Source organism: Scylla paramamosain, chromosome 5 (genome assembly GCF_035594125.1).
Source record: "Scylla paramamosain isolate STU-SP2022 chromosome 5, ASM3559412v1, whole genome shotgun sequence".
Taxonomy (NCBI): Eukaryota; Metazoa; Arthropoda; class Malacostraca; order Decapoda; family Portunidae; genus Scylla; species Scylla paramamosain.
This window is the reverse complement of record NC_087155.1, coordinates 1,425,945-1,445,321: the sequence shown is the minus strand read 5'-3', so window position 1 is coordinate 1,445,321 and position 19,377 is coordinate 1,425,945.

The following is a 19,377-nucleotide window of genomic DNA, read 5'->3' as shown; positions in this document are numbered from 1 at the left end:
AATGGCTCTGCATCTCTACCATGGACGAAAGGTTCTGAAGGTGTAAGTGACCCAGAAGGAGGCGGGATAAAAATGTTATAAATCAGGAAGGCGGGCCAGCCAAGTACAAGCGTCGCCCATTACAAACTTTCACGCCAAGAGTTTTCGCCAACAAGGTGAAGATGAGAGAGAGAGAGAGAGAGAGAGAGAGAGAGAGAGAGAGAGAGAGAGAGAGAGAGAGAGAGAGAGAGAAAGAGAGAGAGAATTAATGTAAACCCGTCATCAGATCGTCCTACCACCTGTCCTTTTGATATAAGTGCCCCGTGAAAAAAAGAAAAAAGGGATCAAACAGCAGCCAGCCGCAACAAGAATGAAAGAAAACGATGACTCTCCGATAAATGTGGGAGTGAGACTCGTCTAAACTGGAAACACACAAGTCCTGCTGAGATTGATTGGTTTTGGGCGAAAAGTTACTTTATCAAGCAATACTGGGCCGGGGTGATGTTGAAATTAGCATACTTAGCGGTGTGTGTGTGTGTGTGTGTGTATGTGTGTGTGTTGGACGTAAAAGAGTTTGGTATGTATGGAAATTTATGATCTGTTGGAGTTAGTCTCTGTCTGTGTCTGTCTGTCTGTCTGTCTGTCTGTCTGTCTGTCTGTCTGTCTGTCTGTCTGTCTGTCTGTCTGTCTGTCTGTCTGTCTCTCTCTCTCTCTCTCTCTCTCTCTCTCTCTCTCTCTCTCTCTCTCTCTCTCTCTCTCTCTCTCTCTCTCTCTCTCTCTCTCTCTCTCTCTCTCTCTCTCTCTCTCTCTCTCTCTCTCTCTCACACACACACACACACACACACACACACACACACACACACACACACACACACACACACACACAGAGAGAGAGAGAGAGAGAGAGAGAGAGAGAGAGAGAGAGAGAGAGAGAGACGTAGTTCGTTTCTACAAAAGTGCATCGGTATAAAAAAAAAATGAATAAAAGAAAGAAAAAAAAACAATGAAAAGAAACGTAAGAAAAATTGTAACCAGTGTTATTTTTCTTTTTAAGGCTCAGAGAGGAAAACCATTAAAACCCAAAGCATTAATTTGCATCATGGGAATTTACGCAAAGGTTATCAGGTATAAAAGAAAATAGGATGGAGGGAAAATAAAAAAAAGAATCACTTTTTTTTTGTTTTGTGTGTGTGTGTGTGTGTGTGTGTGTGTGTGTGTGTGTGTGTGTGTGTGTGAATGATATTTTTTGAGTTCATGTGGAAATGCAAGATGAGATGGGCTTGTTAACTTCACTGCACTGTTTTTTTGAAGCTTTCCTTAACTAAAGAATATCATCATCATCATCATCATATTTTGTAATGGACTTTTTGAGGTCATGGAGGCAGTGGAAGATGAGATGGGGTTAATAATTTCACTGCACTGTTTTGGAGCTTTCACTACGTAATAAATATCATCATTATCATCATCATTATGATCATTATTAATCTTCTTCAGCCTTCTCTACTTACCTGTCAACTTTCTCCTGCCTGTCAACTTTCTCCTCCTCCTCCTCCTCCTCCTCCTTCTCCTCCTTCTCCAGTCCTTACACCTCTCTCTCCTATAATCCTTAGTGGTAGAATAGTTACATAGACAGCCTCGTTAGGTCACTAAGGCTCGTGGTGTCTGTTTTTCTTTGTTTTGCATCCCTTTGTATTCCTTTGTATTCCTCCTCTTCCTTCTCTACCCCGCCACCACCACCACCACCACCACCACCACCACCACCATCTCTCACCTCCCACTTTAATATCTCTGATTGGCTCCACATACAAATAGGTTGGGTATTCTTGTCAGTGTCACTAAAGCCGCCTCGAGTATAATAAATAGCAATCGGTATTCGTCCCGCAGCAGCAGTGACCTTCCATGTGCCGCGCCCTTCCCGCCTCTGGTGAGTCACGTGTCACCTTGACCTGTAGAAAAGGAAAGGTTAATTTCGGTGTCTTTATTTTATGTATTTATTTATTCATTTTTTTTTTTTTTGTCATTGTTTGTTGTATTTCTTTATCGTGTGTTGATCAACTGTTGGTGTTTGTTAGTGCTTTGCTATTTCAAGTGTTTTTTTTTTTTCTATTTAGCGTGGATATTTTTTTCTTTGTTAATCTTTGTTTCGTTAAGACTTCTCCGACTTTGCACTATTGTTTACATGAATTTCATGTAATCTGCCTTTTCTCATTATATTGCCTTTTGACTTTCTTCTTCATTATAGATTCATTCTTTTATTCCTTGCTTACTTCTTGCCTTGTGTCCTTTCCCTTGTTGTTTTCTGGATTTCTTGCTCGTGTCATAATTGTTGGACAGACGTCCATATTCTGAAACACTTCCGTGCCGCATTTCCACTGCTTGAAAAGTCTCTAGTTGTAGCTATATTGGCTTTTAAGAGTGTTTTATACTGTTCTAATGAGAGATTAACAGTATTTCTACATTACTGACATGCGTAACACTCTTGAGAACTCGACTGACCATCTCTGTGACCTTTGAAAATAGTCATGGTGAAAGAACAAAGAGTTTCTGAATACGGACCACGAAAACAATCACACTTTCCCCTCCGTCCTCCATCGACACTCGCCAGTGTCAACAAATATTTCATTGGGAACGGATTTTTTATGTCATTTTGTTTTCAGCTGAATTAATCCTGGCGTAATAAGTGAATTCAATTAATTACCTCCAAATGTTGGCTATTTATTTAACATATTTTGCCAGCCTCCCTTCGTGAAATAGATAGCTTTAAAATTGGTATACTGGTAATGCCTGTCTGTGTGTGTGTGTGTGTGTGTGTGTATGCTGGAAATATGGTATGATTCTAATATAACTGAACTTAAATGCGGAAGAGAGGCGTTTATATCACCAGGAAAAATGCTCCTCAATGTCCAATGCTCAGAATATCCTGCAGTGCTTCCCATGAGCAGTTTTGATTTACAGGTGACGTTTAAATGTCACGTGGATTATTTAAATGTCAATAATTAATTTTTGTATTTGGCAGAGGAGGTGCATCGAAAGCTTTAATTTCCGTCATTTTCACTTGGATTTATGTGGAAGTGAGACAAACAAAGCGCAGGATAACGCCGCTACATTTAAAAAAAGCGACTCACTGCCAGAGAAAGCTCACGTTTTTCAATATATTATGATCAAAGTGGTGAACTTCGACTTGCTTGCTTGCTTGTTTGCTTGTGTGCGTGCGTGCGTGTGCGTGTGTGTGTGTGTGTGTGTGTGTGTGTGTGTGTGTGTGTGTGTGTGTGTGTGTGTGTGTGTGTGTGTGTGTGTGTGTGTGTGTGTGTGTGTGTGTGTGTGTGTGTGTGTATGTGTGTGTGTGTGTGTGTGTGTGTGTGTGTGATGTAAAGTGCAATATTTATAGTGATGTTATTTTTTTCTCAGTTATTTTTTCTTCATTACCTGTTATCACCTGTTATTTTCTTCACTACCTGTTCTCGCTAATTATTTTCTTGACTCTGTGCTTACCAGTTATTTTATTCTCTATCTGTTATCATTACTTATTTGGTAAGCTGTGGCAAGACAAACATATAAGTGTTGATTTCATTTTTTAATTTTTTTTTATTTCTTGTATTTTTAATATTATTTAGTAACTTTCTTTTTTCGCAAGTTACATTCCTTTATACTTAAATTATATAGTTCACCAGACATCTGCGTGTAGTGTTTACTGAGCTGGGTTAAAACCAACATTTCCAGACAGGACAAGAACAAACCAAACTTGCTGTCCTGTTTCTGAGACTTTGTACAAAACTGGCAGCACAGGAGGTTCAAAGTGAGACTTTCCCGTCCCTTTAGAAATGTTCCTAGTAGTGTTTGCTACCTGGCGGCAGGTGTCTTGGAGCCCTCTCGTTTGTGCAGGCATGGGCGTGCAGCAGGCTGGCGTGGGGAGGGACACGCCTCACCAGGAAGGTTGGTGCAGGGTAAATAGCAGCCGTGGTTCATAGCGAGGCAGCGGAGGAAAAAAATTCCGAGTCACGGCTGCTCTAGTTTACTTCTGGCTGGGTAGAGGCCGAGGGTGTTGTGTTGTATTGTGTTGTGAGGGTGGTGGTCGTGGTGTTGGTGGTGGTGGAGAGAGAGGTATTGGTTGTGGTGTATTGTAGTGGTTTACTCACCAGGCAGGCCCTCAAACAGTGAACAGAAGAATATAATGTAAGCTGCAAGAAGCCATCAGGCCCATACGTGGCACTCCCTGTATTAAACATAACTAGTTAATTCCACCTATCATCCCCATCCAAGAATTTGTGTTATCTTCTTGAAAAGCTCTCTAATATTTCAGCGCTTACAACCTGAATAGCGAGTCCATTCTATTCTATTTATGGGACTGGCATTTCAGTGGGCATTTTTTTTTTTTATAAGATTTTTGTTGCCCTTGGCCAGTGTCCTTCCTACATAAAAAAAAAAAAAAAAAATCTACCACTCTGTGTGCGATTTGCATGAACTGCACGCCACTTGTATTGGTTAGTGTGTTTAGTTGCGTGATGAGCTGGTTGGTTGGCCCTGTGCAGTGTGGCTATACTCACACAGTGCGCAATCACTATATTTAAGTATGAGGATCCAAATAGAAAGTTTCTATATACTGTAGTGATAGTGGTTGTAGTGGTGCTGGTGATGGTGGTGGTGATAATCGTAATGGTGACGGTAATGGTAATGCAGTGAACGACAGTGATAACAGCGATCAAGTAGTTGTGGTGAGTGATGAAGCCTCCAAGTGAAGCAATAAAGCCGTGATAAAACACTGCCAACTTTTCTTGGTGGTAAAAAGTGGCGCCACACACCGCACACCCTCGTGCCTGCCACACACCCTCGTCCCCGCCACACACCCTCGCCCGCGCCTTTTGTCTACATGATTCACTGCAGTAAATAAGATAATAAAATATGGGAAGCTGTAAGAAGCCATCAGGCCTAGACGTGACGGTTTCTGTTTAAAACATACTTATTTCCACCTACCATCACCATCCAAACATTTGTCTAGTTGCCATTACGGAGAAAAAGAAAGTTATGCAGTTAATTTGTAGTTAGTAAGATTGCGTGTTATCTTGGTCCTGCCGGGGCTTCTGTCATCAGCGAAGAATTAATAAGTTGTGTGCACTTCTTAGTTCTGGTGAAGGAAAGGCGCGACATATGAAGTAAAAAGTTTCATACTGTTATTACCAAGGAGTTAGTAAGGCTGCGAACATATCTTGGTCCTGGTGAGGCGTGAAGGAAACACGCGACAAGTGAAGTAAAGAATGTCGTACTTATTACCAAGGAGCGGGCGTCACACACCTGCGGGCGGCACACACTTGCGAGCGCCACACACCCGCGGGCGACCTCCAGTCCTCGCCACCAGTCGTCTGGCCGCCTCTAAAACAAAGCTCACCATCGGGCCGAGGCGTTTCGAAATACAAGTTTCTTAAGAGACGAGCCTATCGGGAAATAAACATACGTAAATACCTTTTCCTCAGTATTTTTTTTTTTGTCCGTAAGCCTAAGATTACATAAAGTGTATAAAATACACACACACACACACACACACACACACACACACACACACACACACACACACACACACACACACATACGGTACAGTGACTCCATAATCTTATAAATAATACAAAACTTATCTCATTATTAATTTTTATTTTCATGAGTTTCCTTCTGTCTGTGTGTCTGTATGTCTCTTTTGTCTGTCTTTTTCTTCCTTTGTGTCACTAACTCACTACCTCAGATTATTTTCTCCAATTTCTGGTAAATGATTTTAAAAATTTTCCTTTCCGTCTTTTGCAAACTTAACTGTAAATGTTGAAAAGAAATGTCCCTATGGAAATAACGAGTCACTTATCTCACACACACACACACACACACACACACACACACACACACACATACACACACACACACACACACACACACACACACACACACACACACACACACACACACACACACACACACACGCCCCCGTATCTAGATAACAGTGGAGGCGGAAACATGTATCCGACACGTGCCACAGGTGTTGTATTGTTATTACCCTTTGTAAGTCACGCCAAGTCACCTTCTCACGTCTTCACTTCCTCCCCAGCCATGCAACACGCAACACACCCTTCGTTCCCCTCCCACACCAACACTCCCCTCCGCACTAAGAAACACTCATCATCCAGCGCCAAGGTGGTTTTTTTTTTCTTCTTTTTACATGAGACATTTTCAGGGTAATGTTTTTTTTATTTTTCTTGTCATGTCTCTTTTCCTCTATTACTTTTTTTAGCAATGATTTTTTTCTTTCTTAAGAAAGACTTAATTTTCCAGCTACATTGCTTTTTTTTCTGCCTCTTCTTATTTCTTTTTGTAAGCATCATGTTTTCACTTCACTATAAAGAGTTTTATTTCTGTTACCTTCAATTATCACTATTATTTTTGTCATTTTTTTTTTGTGTAATAAGGTGTAGTTTTTTTTCTGGAGTTTTCCTAATTTTTTGCTTCTTTTTCGCCAGTGAGGATAATTTTTATTATCACAAGTTTTTTTCACATCATTTTTTTTTGTCTTCCTTTCCTAAAAAAATTTTCCAAACATGTTTTAATGTTTATTTATTTTATTTTTTTTATTTCCTTTTATAAACAACTTTTTTTCCGCTCTCGTTAGAAGACGCTACCAGATTGTAAAAGTTAACACATTGTTTTTATCTTTCTTTCCTGAAATCCTAGAGTAATAAAACTAGTCCTGTGCAAGTCACGCCACACACACTCAGCTCCTTAGGATAACACTCTTACACTCTCCCAGTAGCACTTTGCGATCACACATTATTTCACCGTTATTTTACTCCTTGCCTCTTACTTAATAGATATCGTCTTTCTCTTATACATCTTCTACAAGTCAACATATTTACTTTATGTTTATTACACTTCACTTTGATTTTTCACTTACATTAATCTGATGAAATATTCCCGAGTGTATTTATCTGTCCATCACATTTACAGTTAGAAAGACTTCATGTTACTTAACGTGTCTTGCTTATTTTCCGTGTATTTTTCTGTGCAAACATTACTGTTCTAGGTTTACCTGTTTGTCTGTCACGTTTACTGTTAAAAAGTCGTCATATTAATTAGCGTACCTTGATTACCTTCCGTTTATTTTTCAGTAAATGTTACTCGTTGTTTCATGTATACTGTCCATTACATTTAGTGGCAGTAAGTCAGTACATTAATTGTCTGTCAGTCACATTTGTTCTCAGCTCGTCTATGTTGTTTTACCTGTCACCACATTAATGGATTGAGCGCCGTCGGGTCACACAGTATTCCACCTTTAATAAACACAAATTACGCCAGTTTGGCACAGTATTGCCCTCCACCTCAAGACAACACACTTGCTCATTAATCCCAGTCCTGGCAACACTGCAAAACCACACACTCCAACAGGACCTGGCCTGCAACACAAACTCACACTTTTAACAATGGCTTTACTGTAACACTGCAACTTTATGGCTTTTTACACTTAAGAAATTACTTGGCATTGCAACACTATGCCTTTTCATGAAACACATTCCAACACTGTCTGCAACACATGATCGTAATAGCGATCTTACTTTTGCAACACACACACAAAAAAAAAAAATAAATAAATAAATAAATAAAAAATTACACTTTTAACAAATTCATATATAACTTACAATTTTGGGAGTATTTCAGCACTAGTCTCCTTCCTGAAAACACACAACATTGCCTGCAACACACATTCTTAACATTGATCTCACTTCTGCAACATTCTAAATATAACACTTTTCTCTCAACAAATCCATGCACAGCTTACAATTTTTGCAACCCTCCAACAAAACTTTCCGACACTCCTTACAACACACTCTTTTAACATTCATTTATTCTTTGCAACACAACAAATTTACATTTTTTTTTCTTAACAAGCCCATACATTAATTACGTACAATTTTGGCAACTTTCCAACAACAAACCTTCGCCTGACAAAACACTACAACACTCCTAGCAACACAATCTTTCTTAACATTGATCTTATCTTTATCTTAATATCCCCGACGATAAGTCACACACACACACACACACACACACACACACACACACACACACACACACACACACACACACACACACACAAAGAGCTCAATCCTCTCCTAGCAAGACGTGCCGAGGCTGGGCACGCAGTCTAAGTCTCTGTATGGCCGCGTCGCCTCTGTATTATAACTCAGTTCAAGGTGGGCTTCAATCTTACGTTAGAAATTATTCCCGTCCATTATAAAGTGAGACGAGACCCAGCTATGCACGAGCCGTCAATAACGCGACCTTCACTTCTCTTACTTCCCTCCTTCCTTCCTTCCCTTGCGCTGTGGTCTGCCTCACATATCACCTCTCATTCCCGCACATCACCTATCTTTCTCTCTCTCTATCTCTCTCTCATATTTACCTGACTAACTCTCTTAACTTAATGAATTGATAGTGTATTGTGTTTTCGTCATACTAGAATTCATTAGTCTTCATTTTGTGTTGCCTTGATAAAGAGAATGTACTAAGTAAAGGTTAATCTGTCACGCTCTTTTGTATTTGTGTGCTTTGTTTAGTTTTCATAATGATGCAAGGTAAGCTTTATATATTTTGATCAGAAATGCTTATCAATCTGCAGTCAGTCTAATCCAATGATTAGTGATCAAGTTGTCAGTCTGATTTAATGTAATCGTGGAGGTGACAAACACCCCACCCAATGTTTGCGTCAATCAAGCTGTGAATTTGTGGCCAATCTGATCTAATTTTGCAGGTGAAATTCTCAGTCTGTGTCGATCTACAGTCAATGTAATCAAATGGTGCCAGAATGTCACTACATGCATTGCCCTTCAAAAACACACCCTTATCTTTCCTTCTCTTTCCCCCTATTAACTAGAATTTATGTATAGTTCTCTTTATATATTTATTTTGAAACTGGTAATTTCCACTATAATGTCCTTTCAATCTTCTGCATGGTTGTTGTCATTATAGTGTCACGCTGCCTTCTGAGTGACCAAGAGAACTTATTTCAAAGCACTTCCACTACTTACAAGAGCCTCTAGTTGAAGCTACAAGGATTTTTAAGGCTATTTTTACGCTTTTAGTGACAGATTGACATGGTACCTACATTAATAACAGGAGAAACAGTCTTGAGAAGCCGGCTAAGCATCTCTGTGGCCTTTTAGTCGTGGTAAGTGAGCGAAGACTTTCTGAGTACGAGGCCAAGTTGACTATTTTCACGCCGAAGACGATCGTGAGTGTCCTTAGTCGCCAGAGTGAGACCAGAGACCCAGCGCTCGATGTTCCCTATTCGTTTTGTCTCTGCTTCCGACACACTAATTACATTCATCACCACAATAGTTCGTTCCTTTCCGCAGCAGATTAAAGCCGCGAGGATAAACAGTGCTGGTTCGGGTCTCTCTTTCTCTCTCTCTCTCTCTCTCTCTCTCTCTCTCTCTCTCTCTCTCTCTCTCTCTCTCTCTCTCTCTCTCTCTCTCTCTCTCTCTCTCTCTCTCTCTCTCTCTCTCTCTCTCTCATATGTCATACCGTATAGTTCTGGCCTTATTATTTATGTATGGGCCTACTCCTTACGCTAATGAACAGTGTGTGTGTGTGTGTGTGTGTGTGTGTGTGTGTGTGTGTGGTTCAGTTTGACGTGGCTTGGCTTAGGTAGGGTTGGGGTACATTAAGTTCTCTCAGGTTAGGTTAGGTTAGGTTAGGTTAGGTTTCGTTTGGGTTAGGTTTGGTTAGGTTAGGTCAAGTTGAGTGAGACTAGGTTAGATTAGGCTAGATTGGTTTTTTTTTTTTTTGTTTGTTTTCTTTAGTTTAGTTTGGTTAGGGTAGGTTAGATTAGGTTAGGTCAGGTCCAAGAATCACTCGAAAACAACAGTGTCTCGTGAAAACCTGTGTACACATTATCACACTTTATAAAAATAGATAAGTAGATCATAAGACGCGGAGCATCACGCGATGGGAGCCACGTACGAGGGAGGGAGTCAGCATGGCGACGTGGCGGGAGTCTTAAGCAGGGTTATATCTATACAGTTAGCAAATTCGGCGAAGCGTTATCTATGTAATACCAACACGGGATGATTAATAGTACAGGGAGGGAGGGGGGGTGCGTAATGGCAGGAAAGCCGTGAGGGAACAGAGGCGCATATGCAAGGAACACTAAGTCAGGGATCTTCACTACTTATAACACGCTGTTGTGGAAGATGTTGTTTTTGTTATTATTATAATATGTTTGTGCGAAAACCAGAATCCTTCTTTAGCAGGCACCGTCTTGCCCCTGATAGAGCAGGAGACCCGGACGTCAACAAATATAGTAATAATAATAATAATGATAATAATAATAATAATAATAATAATAATAATAATAATAATAATAATAATAATAATAATAATAATAGGTAAATTAAATGTAACAGTAAAGGGAATACAAGAAACGATATCAAGGAAAATAGTCAAGTTAAATGAGATAAAAAAAAAAATAAGTGTATAGAACAGTATATATATATTAGAGGTAACAGAAAGAGAGACTGTAGCATATATTTGCGGCTTCCCTGGTTTGCATGACGAGTTTCTTCCCAGGTGAACACAGACTGCGGCGTGACAGCAGGTAAACATAATCTATCTCCTCTCTGCCTGGGATTCGAACCCGTGATCTCTTGGAACCGAGTGATAGGTGTGAACTGAACACGCTGTTCCTTTTACCATCAAACTGGAGTTTTTCAAACACAGCAAATATACAAATGTTACTGTAAAACTATATATCTCTTCAAATGTCTTCCCGCACACAATGTTTTTAGCTTTGCATGATGCCGTAAAACAGTAACTGCCTTTCCCTTCTGTTTTTCTTCTCTCTGCTACCCTTTCACCTTCCCTCGAACATTTCCGTCCCTTCCCAATCAGTTCCCCCAAATACTTGATGGCTTCAGTCTGGCCAAATGCCTCAACACACAACCAGACCTCACCAACCACCAGTATTCATTCTACTGCATAAGACCATATAGGAAACTGCACGAAGCCTGCCTGTAGACTTATCAGTGACTGTCTCTGTATAAAACATGTTTGTCTATATCCATCTCGCATTCCTACCCATAAATCTCTCTAACCAACAGCTCTCGCACTCACATTAACCACTGTACACTTTTGGCGCCTTGTTCAGAGAACTCACAACCTTGCCCGGTGCATAATCTTTGTTCAGGGGACTCACAACCTTGTCCGGTGCTTAATCTTTGTTCAGGGGACTCTCAACCTTGTTCCGGTGCTTAATCTTTGTTCAGAGGACTCACAACCTTGCCCGGTGCATAATCTTTGTTCAGGGGACTCACAACCTTGTCCGGTGCTTAATCTTTGTTCAGGGGACTCTCAACCTTGTCCGGTGCTTAATCTTTGTTCAGAGGACTCACAACCTTGTCCGGTGCTTAATCTTTGTTCAGAGGACTCACAACCTTGCCCGGTGCGTACGTAATCTTTGTTCAGAGGACTCACAACCTTGCCCGGTGCGTAATCTTTGTTCAGAGGACTCACAACCTTGCCCGGTGCGTAATCTTTGCTCAGAGGACTCACAACCTTGCCTAGTGAATAATCTTTTAATGTAGTGTATCAATAGCTGTACATGCCTTGACACAGACCCTCTACCAAGTACAGGCGTGGTCAAAAGTGTAGCATTTTGCACTCATTTCCATTGTGTTTAACTTTATTCTCAATTTGAAGTCTGATCTGCTGACAGCCTCCTTACGGAACAGAGAACAGACAGTGTCGGCGGGTCAGAGGACTTAAAGACAGAGAAAAATATCAAAATGTTCGATGCAGTGAAAGCGAATACAGAATGTTACTCGACTTTTGTCCATGCTTGTACTCGTATTGCGTTTTGTTCCGAGGCCTCACAACTCTGCTTCCCTCTTTCCGCCGCACTCAATAACTGTTCCGCGTGCGTGCGTCAGCTGTGATGTGTTGCAGTTTTTGATCACCATATTTCACGAGTTCCGCGCCCCTTCAGAACTTATGAAGCAATAATTCAGGCCTGTGTGAATTCTGACACACGGGATACCAAATTTATTGTCGGAAACAACATGAGCTTGTAGCAACGCATCACCGCCACCCTCTTCCTCCTCCTCCTCCTCCTCGTCCTCCTTCAGCTGCCTCTCTTCGCTCCTTCATTGGATGACAGCGTGAGCAGGGAAGCCCGCCGCCACGCGATAGGCCAGACTGGCTGAGGCTCCTCCCTGACAGGCGTGCAGTGCCGCCAACGGCTGGGAAAGACAAAGCCCAGGCTCTGATTGGCAGCGAGGCGGGTGCGGGGCGAGTGTGGGAAAGGCGCCCCCCGCCACTCCCGCCAACATCATGGCGGGTGATGGCTGTTCAAGTCAAGGTTTACTGCTTCACGTATGTAGTTCCTGCTTACTACTGACGCACGTGGCCACAGTGAACACTGAACACCGCCGCTAAAGGAAGAAGGCCATGAGCATCCTGCGTGAAGACAGCCTGGGACAAAAGGGAATTAACGGGGATGTAGAGGAGGGGGCGGAAAAAGCGACAGAAAAGGGAGAGTCGGCCGGGAGATGATCGAGGCACCAGAAGGAAAGGTTACCCTATAGAGAACTATCTACCCCCACTTAAGCTCAGCCTCCAAATTGCCCCTTCCTCTCTCTCTCTCTCTCTCTCTCTCTCTCTCTCTCTCTCTCTCTCTCTCTCTCTCTCTCTCTCTCTCTCTCTCTCTCTCTCTCTCTCTCTCTCTCTCTTTGTGCTACCCTTTAATACCCCATGTCAAAGGGACCAATAAAGCTTCTCCAGAGAGTTAGGTTAGGTTTGAGAACGTTGACACAGACTTACATCTGAGCATCACTAAGGACCAGCTATGAACCTTGTGTTGGTGGTGGAGTGGCGAGCTATTCTTAAATTTTAATTGTTATAAAGTCACAAAGCATGTAAAGTAATTTGAGTTGCATCGCCATAACTCTTTTTTCACTATTCATAATTTTTTTTGCAATTGAGGTTCATGAATGTTTGCCAGGGGGTAGAAATATGCTAAGAAATGTTACGCATCATATCCTGCGACTTAGACCTTGGCTGGGACGCCTTGAGTGTGTGTGCTGCCTTATCTCTGCTGGGAACCTTGAGTGTGCGAGTATATTCAGTCTTACCTCAGGCTGACGTCAAATTAATGAAAGGAGAGGGACGCGCGTGAGAATGGAGGCAGGAATGTCTCGTGCTGAAGTGTCCACCGTGAACACAACTTGCATGTATTGTGGTTGTAATTCATGTTGTTTGACCCGCGCGTTCAATACGACCATAGGGGATTAGGACACGTGCTGCAGCTTGTAAGATGTAGTACTTATGAATGTCCGATATGGTACGTAAGAATGTGCGTACTGTGTGTTGTTATGCTTCATGGAGACGATCAATAATCTTATAACCTTCGCCTTAACTATGCTACGTCTCTTACTTTGGAAAGTGCAGATTATTACAAGCAAGTGTCTGAGGGTCAATAGATCTGCTGCTGCTTGTTCTTCCTTTCTGTTCACGTGCACATCGGTTGCAAAAGAATTCCTGGATTAATACGATGATTTAAGTTGATGTGCTCTGTCTTGTATAGCTGTTAGCATTATTATCATCGTCATTGTCATTTTCTTGTTCTTGTCATTGTTATTGTTGTTGTTGCTGTTGTTGTTGTTGTTGTCGTCGTCGTCGTCGTCATTGTAGTTGTTCTTCTTCTTATCATCATCATCATCATCATCATCATCATCATCATCATCATCATCATCATCATTCTTATTCTTATTCTTCTTATTATTATCTTTATTATTATTATATTATTTTTCCCGGTGAATCCACTCCTGTACCGTGGCGACACACACACACACACACACACACACACACACACACATGCACTAATTCACCGTAATATTGTGAGGGTAAGCGCGGCCATTGTACGCGGGAGTGCAAGGAGCAAAGTGCAGAGGTGACGTTAACACCAGTCACATTACCTTCCAGCGCGCAGCCTTGTGGTAATCCTCCTCCTTGCGCCATTTGTATCTCATCGCCAGTTCGCGGAGTACAGACGCAATGCACGCACAAGAAAACACCGCGGCAGAACAAACAGTACAGATTCTCTAGCCTTTGTTGCGCTGTTTGTGTTGAATTGCACTATATTGAACTAACACATGTAGGATAGTGAAGGAAAAGGCTACTTCCGCCACGCCGATCCTTCCAATTAGGACAGGATAATGCTCTGCCTGTCTGCCTCCCTGTCTTTCTTACTGCCTGTCTTTCTCCTCCTGCTGCAGTGACTGGCTGACGGGCAGTGCAGGCTGGCAGGCCACGCGGCTCCGAGGCAGGATAAATGGCCTGCATAGGAGCCGTTCATCTGATGCAATATCTGTGATAAACTCGTGTATACGCAGGAGATTTGTTCTTACACATATTTCGTTGAAAATGATGAGCAATGCAGCGCTCGTTCTTTTCTGTTATGTATTCTGTCGACACCTTGATATTTTATGGCAGTAGTTTCTATTCTGGCGGTGATGTATGTTTTGGGATTAGTATGTAAATATTTTGTGGATAATGATGAGGAACCAGAAAAAATGCACAACCTGTTACTTTATCGTCTTGTTACTTGACCTTCCTTGGAACAGCGTGCTCACAAGTGTTACTTCATCCCCTTTAGACAACCTGCAGTGCATTATGAAAGATGGGGTCGCGTCAGGTGTCGGGGAGGGAACAGTGAACAGGCGCTTAAGTGCATTTATCTTCTTTTCTTCTTATTATTTTTAGTTCTTAGTAAACACTCGGAATGACATGGAAGACCAGCCACCTTAGTTTCTAAGTTGCCCTCTTTGAATCTATATAATCCAAATCTAGCTTGGGTAACACGATTTAAAATAAACTAAATTAAACTGATGTGTCATACCAAACTAACCTAAGTTATCTAATCTAGGTTAAGATAACTAAGCTAAAACAATGTAATCTAAACTAAGCTAAAACAATATAATCTAACCTAGCTCATCTTAACACAATCCAGCCTGAATATAAGCTAGGTGGCTAAATTTTATGTCACTGTACACCAGACTCTCTCCTCAAAGACATCTCGTACACACCTCCAGGCGTCTCCTCACTGGTTCACGAGAAAATCTCCTTCACTGCTTTTCGCTGCTTCATTCACAAGTGGCTTATTTTCTCATAGATTTTAGCATATTCAGTTTAAACCATTCAACATCTTTGCCATCTCTTCAAGTTCAAGCAAATGATAGGTTAGGTCATTGTAGGTTATATTGAAATGGTATGTCCACATCTTTTGTAAATGAGAACATAAGAGCAAAATAAAATCAGGGAAGTTGCGAGAAGCCATCAGGCCTACACATGGCAGTCCCTGTATGAAACACATCTGCCTATTTCCATTTATCATCTCCATCCATAAATTTGTCTGATCTTTTAAAGCTCCCTAATGATTCAGCACTAACAATCTGATTACGGAGTCCATTCCATTCATCTACCACTCTAGATGAATATGTGATCTGGAGACACACCAATGACATCTAAAGGAGTGACACAGCATTTCAGACTTTCTACCGCTTGTAGTTTGACACTTTCCACAGTTAAATCATGAAGGGTTACTGAAATGAAGTAACAAGTGCCTGTCATTACCAGTCAAAGAGTTAATTATGATCGACCACGTAGACGCCGTCGAATCCAACAGCTTGGAGAAAATTATGCTGAATTGCTTGTAATATTTTGTGGTCCTTAATTCCTGTTGACATTCCAGGGAGGGGGCAGGACAGCACACCGCGTGAGGGTGGCGAGGGACTGTTGCCCCACGTTCCGTCCATTCCTATTCACGTTGCCCCATCCCTGTCGTATTACATGAGTGTTGGTCTCCATGTCTCTGGTGAAGATGTACCCGGGGAAGAGAAGGAAGAGGGAGAGGTTACTGATTACTTCCAACTGACTGTCTTAAGCCTCTCTCTCACCGCCGCAATGTTGCATATCTAGCTGTCTTCTACCGCTATTTTCATGCTAACTGCTCTTCTGATCTTGCTAACTGAATGCTTCCCCTCCTTCCGCGGCCTCGCGGCACAAGACTTTCTTCTTTCTCTCACCCCTATTCTGTCCGCCTCTCTAACGCAAGAGTTAACCAGTATTCTCAATCATTCATCCCTTTCTCTGGTAAACTCTGGAACTCCCTGCCTGCTTCTGTATTTCCACCTTCCTATGACTTGAATTCCTTCAAGAGGGAGGTTTCAAGACATTTATTCATGAATTTTTGACCACTGCTTTGACCCTTTTATGGGACTGGCATTTCAGTGGGCATATTTTTTTATTGATTTTTGTTGCCCTTGGCCAGTGTCCTTCCTACATAAAAAAAAAAAAAAAAATACGGGGTCCACTTAATAATATGAAGACCATCATATACTCAGTGCCTGGTGTGCAGCGCAGTGCGGTTTGCCAGGAGTATTAGCTAAGGAAAAAGAGGAAGAGGTACTACTACTGTCTGATGCTGCCACTCTCCTGCTTCCATCTGTCCTCCTTTCCTACTTATCTCCTGCCTCGTCTCCATTTCAGACTAACCCTACCTTACCCTGTCTACACCCCCCGCCATTTCTGCGCCACTCCCCTGTACTGTCTCACTCCTGCGTCACCTCTGCTTAAACTCCTCCCTCATTCATGTTTTATTCCTGGTTCATACATGTCTCACTTCTGATTCATTACCCTCTCTCTCTCTCTCTCTCTCTCTCTCTCTCTCTCTCTCCTCTCTCTCTCTCTCTCTCTCTCTCTCTCTCTCTCTCTCTCTCTCTCTCTCTCTCTCTCTCTCTCTCTCGTCACTCCTATTTTACTCCTGCGTTATTTTCAGTCACGCTCCTGCGTCACCATACCATATTGTATCTTTCTCTCTTGCGTCACTAATATACTCGTATCACACCTGTGTCATACCTGTCTCACTCCTGATTCACTCCCGTCACACTCCTGCGTCACTTCTGCCTTTCATAACAGGGAGGCGACACTGGCGGCTTAGTGCAGAGCAGGACAGAAAACCGTTTCCCACTGTTTTGAATTAAGGTGTACGCATGGACCGGACAGGTAGGTCAGTACGCCGTAGATGCAGACGCCGTATGCAATTTCCTGCACGCGTGAGGCTCAACAATACCAAGGTCACTATTGTCACTATTGTCCTTGGTCCTGTTCCCATTCTCACCTCACGCTGCCTCATTCCTGTCCCCTTCTCTGCCTCACCCTGCCTGTACTTCTACCCCACTCTGCCACATCCGTACCTCGTTGCGCCTCTCACCCTGTCCATCACAACGTTCGCCGCACTGTGATGGCTCAATTACCCGTGAGTACAGCGCGTCCCCCAGCCGCTGTTGGTGTGTCACAGGTGTTGCTAATATTTCCCGCCATGCGCCGCTTCGCATCGCCGCGCCGCTCCCTGGATGCATTGCTCTCACGAATACAGGCGCTTCAAGGGAGGCTTTTCTCTCTTTTTTTTTTTTTTTTTTTTTTTACGGGGAAAAATGTCGCGTGATTCCGTGAAGGAAAATTTCTCTCTCTCTCTCTCTCTCTCTCTCTCTCTCTCTCTCTCTCTCTCTCTCTCTCTCTCTCTCTCTCTCTCTCTCTCTCTCTCTCTCTCTCTCTCTCTCTCTCTCTCTCTCTCTCTCTCTCTATATATATATATATATATATATATATATATATATATATATATATATATATATATATAGACCTGTTTGAGCATCTGAAAGATTTGTCAAGATTATTAGACTTTATGGGCATCGTAATTTATAATCTCTGAGTGCTTCCCGCAGGGTAGTATTTTTTTTCTAACTGTCACAGATCAAGTGACCTAAATGCACAGTTCTGGAAACACACACACACATACACACACACACACACACACACACACACGGATAACTGCTGTACTGGCCACACGCTTGTGTTTCTGGATTCTCTGTGATAGTTGTTATTTTAAACATTGCAACACGAGTAGTAGTAGTAGCGGCAGCAGCAGCAACAGAAGCCGCCGTTCAACACAGCCAAACAGCACAGCCACAAAGATAGAGCCACATAGCACACAGCCACTCAACCACACACACTGTTAGAAGGAGGTTGCGAGCAGTGGTTCGTGGAGGTTAGGTCAGGTTGCGAGCAGTACAGGTTAGTGGAGACTAGATGTAGATGTGTTACTTCTCTCTCGTGTTGGGTTAGGTTAGGTAAGGTTAGGTTGCGAGCAGCACTGGTTCGTGGAGACTATAAGCTGGTGTGTTGCTCAGCTGTCAGGTTAGGATGGGTTAGGCTAGATTGTGGGCACATTCGTGGGCACTAGTACATGTGTTGCTCCGCCCTCAGTTGGTTTAAGTTAGGCTATGAGGAATACAGCTTCCTGGACACTAAAAATGTGTCGTATGACTCTCCAGATGTTGATGCCACCAACTTTTAAAACTTTTTTTTTCTTTTTCTTTTTTTTTTTTTTTTGTTGTTTTTTTCTTCCCTTTGGCCAGAGCATCTCTGACTGACGGCTTCTTGTAGCTTCGCTTATTTTTTTATATGTTCTTATATTCTTATATACTTGTGTGTAAATCGCAGGGTTTATTTTTGGGTGTGTTTTGTTTGCTTTTTTTTCCTTTTATTTATCTTTAGATTTATTTGCACTTGTTTTTATTTATTTATTTATTTTTTATTTTATTTATTTTATTCTTTTTGCCGTATGTATGTATGGTGTTGTCCTCCGATTTTTTTTTTTTACAATTTGATTTTCTTTCCTCTTATTCTTTTTTTTTTCTTTTATCTACGTAGGGTCGTGATTTTCCTATGTTTTGCAAGTGAGCCTTGGTGTGGACTCTCTCTCTCTCTCTCTCTCTCTCTCTCTCTCTCTCTCTCTCTCTCTCTCTCTCTCTCTCTCTCTCTCTCTCTCTCTCTCTCTCTCTCTCTCTCTCTCTCTCTCTCTCTCTCTCTCTCTCTCACACACACACACACACACACACACACACACACACACACACACACACACACACACACACACAGTAATGTAACTTCACAAAATGTCCCTAACGACATTTCCTTTGTCGTCGTTTTTGGATCTTTGTACTTTCCATTGTGATCTCACCTTATTTTTTTTTTTTTTTGTGTAGATTCAATTGGCCACAGCTCTTGTCTCTTGTCTCTTGTCTCAGGCCCTTCCTTGTTTCATTATCTTTTGAGTCTTGAGTGCACGCGCCGTCTCTCGTTACTTTTCCCTCCTTTTTTTTTTTTTTTTTCGCGCCCTTAAGCTTTCTAAGTGCACACAGTGTTCCTCTTAATCCTTGCCTTGTTTTCAGCTTGTTTTTTTTTTTTTTTTTTTTTTTTTTTTTTTTTTTAAGGGTGGAATGCGAAGGGAAGAGGGCTGGATTCCCTCCGCCC